Below are 6,497 nucleotides of genomic sequence, written 5' to 3'. Positions count from 1 at the left end.
CAACTACGAGAGGGAAGCATCAATCAGGCCACCGATTTTTGATGGGACAAACTTCAATTATTGGAAGGTAAGAGTTACTGCCTATCTTCAATCACTTGGTACAGAAGTTTGGGATATCATAGAGACAGGCTACACTTTTCCTTCAGCTACTCCTACAGATCCGGCCGAGAAGAAGAAATATGAAACAAATGCTAAAGCAATCAATACTCTGTTGGGATGCTTATCTCAATCAGAATTCGTGAAGGTTATGCAATATGAATCTGGAAAAGAAATATGGGACAAGATTGTCTTGAGCTATGAAGGAGATGAACAGGTAAAGCGTGCTAAACTTCAAACCCTCAGGATTCAGTATGAGAATCTCAGAATGTATAATGATGAAAGTGTGGCTAACTATTTCCTTAGGGTGGATGAGATTGTTAATTGCATGAAAAACTTGGGTGAAGAAATAAAAGAGGCTATTGTGGTTGAAAAATTTCTAAGATCCTTGTCCCCCAAGTTTGAATCTAAAGTGTCCGCCATAGAAGAAAAGGAGAATCTACGAACTCTCACCATGTCACAGCTGCACGGAATTCTAACTGCTTATGAAATGAGAAAAGGAGGTCCTTCAGACAGGAGAGAAGATGCCTTCAAGGCTTCAGGCAAAGGAGAGTACTTTGAATCAAATCATGTGTCAGAAGAAGAAGAAGAATCAAATTTTGTCAGAAATCTTCAACGAGGTGCTGGTAGATTCAGAGGTAAGTTACCCTTCAAATGTTTTGCTTGTGGAAGAGTAGGTCACTATGCTGCCAAATGTCCTCATAAGGATAAGATTGACAAGGGAAAGGAACTTGTTGGATGGAACAAGAAACAGAATGCAAATAAGAAGAGCTATTACACCCATGAAGACAGTGATGGTCTATCAAATAGCGACGAAGATGAACGAGGTAATCCCTATAAACTTTTAATGGCTTTTGAAGATGATGATTACATGGATGCTCTAGATATAGATAGCTATTATGAGGAGATGTCTAGACTCAATACATGCTTAGAAGAAAAGAATGTGATCATTGAGACTCTGCAAATCCAACTTGATGAAAAGGAACAATCTCTTGAAAAATTAGAATATGAAATTGTTGGGCTTCGAAAAGAAATTGAGAAAACAAAGGCTCTCAATCTTAAATTTGTTAAAGGATCTGAAACTCTGGATGAGATCATCAATGTGCAGCGTTCTCCATTAATCAAGACAGGTCTGGGATATAATGGAGAAGCATCTCAAGCATCCACCTCTAAAAGTTATCTTGATGCAGCAAGAAGGAGCAATCAAAGGCCCAATAGAAATCATCAAATGAATCAGGGACAATTTATCTCAAGAACGAACAAAAATTATCAAGAAAATCAGAGGCAAGCTACAAACGGAAGCTACGACCAGCCACAGGTAAAATCTTCCCAATTTGCCTCAAGAATGGATGTTGGTAGAAACTACAATCGGTTGGATGACAGATTTGATAATTGCAGAAGTTTATTCAATGGGCAATGTTTCTCTTGCCATAATTTTGGTCACAAAGCAGCTCAATGTGTTGCCTATAAGACAATCATGACTAGAGAAGTTCAAAAACAAAGAAGTATGTCTGGAATCAAGAAAAGGACCTATAACAATTTTTCCGCCCTAGAAAGTGAAATTGAATGTTCCATTTGTAATAACTTCGGTCATGAAGAATCTGAATGCAGGAGCAGGTTTCGGAAGACAACTCAGAAGGAACAAAGCCCAAATGCCAAAACATGGAGAATGAAGGAACCACAACCAGAAAGATGTGGAATAGCCTTTTACGCCGAAGGACAAGAAAATTTATGGTTTATCAATAGCGGATGTTCGAAGCATATGACAGGTGATAAAGAAAAACTTGAATCATATACTACTCTAGAAAAGGGAAAGAAGGTTTCTTTTGGAAATGATACTCCTGCGGCCATAAAAGGACAAGGCATTGCTCAGTTGAAAGAAAAGGTCAAGGCTGGAAATGTTTTGTACGTTGATGGATTGAAACATAATCTTCTAAGTGTCAGTCAGATGTGCGATCAAGGAACCGAGGTAATATTTAGATCAAATGGATGTCGTGTTCGTGATCTTGATACAAGTGAAACAGTGATCAAAGGCAAAAGAAATCCAAACAATCTATACATATTTGAAGAAGGACAACAACAATGCTATATGAGTAAGGATGATGAGCACTGGTTATGGCACCGGAGGTTGGGGCATCTAAGTTTTTCACAAATAAGGAAAGCATGCAAGTATCAGGCAGTTCATGATCTTCCAGATATCAAAATTCCAGACAACACAATATGCAAATCATGTCAGTTTGGTAAACAAACCAGGACTAACTTCCCTGAGAAGGAAGGATCAGCCAGCAAACCTCTCGAACTTATTCATACAGATGTATGTGGTCCATTTAGGACAAGGACACCTCGAGGAGAGGAATACCTTATATTATTCATTGACGACTTCTCCAGGTTTGTTTGGTTAGGACTTATGAAGCACAAAGACGAAGCATTTGAAAAATTCAAATCCTTCAAAGCCTTGGTCGAAAATGAATCAGATCACAAAATTAAGTGTCTCAGGTCTGACAGAGGTGGGGAATTTACCTCAAATGAATTTTTCGATTTTTGTGAAGAGCATGGAATAAAAAGGGAATTCTCTACAGCAAGGACTCCTCAGCAAAATGGAGTGGTGGAAAGGATGAACAGAACAGTCCAACAAATGGCTCGTGCCATGCTTGATGAGTCTGGAACTCCCGCAACCTTCTGGGGTGAAGCTGCATATGCCGCGATTGTTATTCTCAACAAAACAAATGTTCGAGTGAACAGCACTCAAACTCCTCATGAGCTCTGGTATGGTAAGACTCCTTCGGTAAAGCATTTTAAAATTTTTGGAAGCAAATGCTATATTAAGAATACTGATGAATAGCTTGGCAAACTTGAGCCTAGAGCAGATGAAGGCATTCTCCTTGGTTATTCGCCTTACAGTAAAGCATATAAGTGTTACGATAAAAGACTTGGAAGAATTGTTGACAGCATTGATGTAGTGGTTGATGAAAAAGGATACATTCCTAGGCAAGTAAATCATCAAAATATCGAAGAAGATGAAGACTACCCTCAAAGACAGAATGATGAAGAAGAAGAACCTCAAGAAGCACCAGAGGAACAGATAAGGATAGAAGAAAAGACTCCATCCAGGTATGTACAGAAGAATCATCTTGAATCTCAGATTTTGGGACAAAAAGAGGCAGGCGTACAAACTAGAAGAACAACTACAGAAGCTTCAAGCTATTTGGCATTACTCTCCTCCACTGAACCACAAAATGTAAGAGAGGCATCCAAGGATGAATGTTGGGTCAAGGCAATGGATGAAGAACTTGAACATATCAAAAAGAACAACACTTGGGAGTTGGTTCCTAGACCAAAGGATAAGAATGTCATAGTAACAAAATGGATCTTCAAAAAATAAGTTGAACGAAAATGGGGAGGTAATTAGAAACAAGGCAAGACTGGTGTGTAAAGGGTATGCCCAACAAGAAGGAATAGATTTTGAAGAAACATTTGCTCCTGTTGCAAGACTTGAGGCCATCCGAATGTTCCTTGCTCTCTCAAGCTTTCAAAAGTTCAAAGTATTTCAAATGGATGTGAAATTAGCTTTTCTGAATGGAGACTTAGAAGAATAAGTATACATTGAGCAGCCAGATGGTTTCATTCTTGGGAATGATCCAAATCTTGTATGCAGATTAAAAAAGGCTCTCTATGGTCTTAAACAGGCTCCAAGGGCTTGGTACTACCGTTTGGACAAATATCTTCATCAACAAGGTTTTTCAAAAGGATCAGCAGATAGCAATCTTTATATAAAAATTGAAAATGACAAGTTGCTAATACTTGTTGTGTATGTAGATGATATTATCTTTGGCAGCAATGAAGAAGCTATGAGTCAAAACTTTGCCTCGGTAATGCAGAAAGAATTTGAAATGTCCCTACTAGGTGAACTGACATACTTTCTTGGATTGCAAATCCAACAAAATAAAGACGGTATCTTCTTGTCACAAACCAAGTACCTCAAGCAGATTTTGAAGAAGTATGGCATGGAAGATTCAAAGCCAGTATGTACCCCCATGGTTACAGGATGCAGTCTTAGTGTGAATGATGAATCAGCTGCAGTTCATCAACCAACATACAGATCTATGATTGGAAGTCTTCTTTATTTGACAGGTACCCGACCAGACATCATGCATGCAGTTGGAATAGTTGGAAGATTTCAGGCAAATCCAAAGGAAACTCATCTTCAGGCAGTAAAGAGAATCTTCAAATATCTTCAAGGAACTCAAAACCATGGTTTATGGTATCCTAGAGACACAGATCTCACACTTCATGCTTACACAGATGCAGATTGGGCTGGAAGTGTGGATGACAGGAAAAGCACAAGTGGTGGTGCTTTCTTTATGGGTTCCAGATTAGTATCATGGTTCAGCAAGAAATAGAGTTCAATTGCCTTATCTACAGCTGAAGCAGAATATGTAGCTGCTGCATCTTGTTGCACCCAACTTCTTTGGATGATGCAGACCTTACAGGATTTCCAAATCACTTGTACTCCACCTATCTCCATCTTATGTGATAATACAAGTGCAATCAGCATTTCAAAGAACCCAGTCATGCATTCAAAAACCAAGCACATACCGATCAAGTATCATTTTCTCAGGGAACAAGTGCTTGAACAAAAGGTCAAGTTGGAATATGTTTCTTCTAAGGAACAAGTGGCTGATATATTTACCAAACCATTGCCCAGGGAGACTTTTGAATACCTCAGGCAAAAGTTGGGGGTTGTCGACGCATCATCCTGTTGTTAATTCTCAGATTGATGCTTGTACGCAAGGTTCGTATGGGGTATACGCGTACAAGGCTCAGGGGGAGCATATCTAATCCATTTTTGGCATTATAGTATTGCACCATAATTGATCTTAGTAGGAGAAAACAGGGCGGATGGCGGTCCTCGGTAAGTTCTTGATTAAAGGTGCCGAGTTTGATCAGCGGCACGAGCAGAAGGGAAAACAGGGCGGTCTCTGTATTATAAGTAGCCAGTAGCTGTGGAGTGGAATGGTTACCCGAAAAATCTGAAGTTGATATCGCTTTCAGCATCCGGTTCATAATCAGGTGGAACAGGTCCTCAGGGGGAGAAATCAGGAGGAGCAAGCTCTCAGGGGGAGAAATAGTCAGGAGAAGCAGATATCCGCCCTTTGCCCTTGATGTCTAAGGGGGAGAGTGCTTTTTGTGCTTTTTGGTCGGTGTTGTTGCTATCAAGTCCAAAGGGGGAGATTGTTGGCGTTATGGCATTATGGACATGTGTTGAACTTGATGGCAACCCTCTCACAGACAGACATTTCTCTTGATGGAGACAAGAAGAGTCAAAAGGAGAGAAGAGGGGCCATTTACATATGCTTATTGGAACCTTTGAGCCATTGGGAGCTTATCAAAGCAATAGAGGCTCTTTCTCATATATAAAGAGCTTATCGGGAGTGATCAGGCCTCATATGCATGTATTAATGTTATCGGGAGGTGTTTGGGCGCTTAAAACCCATATATGTATGCATTATCACTATCAGGAGCTATCGGGCTTATTAAAACCCATATATGCATGCATTTATATTGTCGGGAGTTGGTTGGGTGCGTAAAACCCATATATATGCATTATATCCCCTTTTCGGCGGTTACATGAATAATATCATTGCGGCATCGAAGTTTCGGCATATCGCATAACAATTATATATATATATATATATATATATATATATATATATATATATATATATATATATATATATATATATATATATATATATATATATATATATATATGTTTCGGCATATCGGGGCATTGGGTTTCGGCTGTGTAACGCGGAAGCATATCGCAATGGACCCGATGGTGGCATTAACTCTGGCTTATAATAATATCGCATCCGCAGTTCGGCATATATGCGCGTCGGACTTCGTTGAAACCTCTGATTGCGGTCGGACCCGATGGAGGCATCAAACACGGTTTATAATATATCGCATCCGTAGTATATCGAAATACATAAAGGGTCACCCACCCCAATCCTCCGATTGTGATAAGAGGGGTCGGACCCGATGAAGGAATTAAAAGCATTTCATATTAAATCGCATCCGCGGTGTTCGCCCATAAGCCTCCCACTTCAAATCGCCGATAGCGATGAAAGGAGTGGACCCAATATATTAATAAAGGCTGGTTAATGGGGCATATCGCATCCGATCCATCGGATTGGACGTCGAGCATGTATTGTTAGCGATGAGGAGCGGACCCGATATATTAATAAAGGCTGGTTAATGGGGCATATCGCATCCGATCCATCGGATCGGACGTCGGGAATAAACCATGAGATGGGCAGGTGCCGATAGTAATAAGGATTGGACCCGATATATTATTATTTTGGGTGTATTATGTTAAAAGTCCGCCTTTTGTGGTTTTG

Source organism: Pinus tabuliformis, chromosome 5_1 (genome assembly GCF_031772625.1).
Source record: "Pinus tabuliformis cultivar Carrire ecotype Pingquan chromosome 5_1, CPIR1, whole genome shotgun sequence".
NCBI classification, from domain to species: Eukaryota; Viridiplantae; Streptophyta; class Pinopsida; order Pinales; family Pinaceae; genus Pinus; species Pinus tabuliformis.
Note: the sequence above shows the minus strand (reverse complement) of the source record.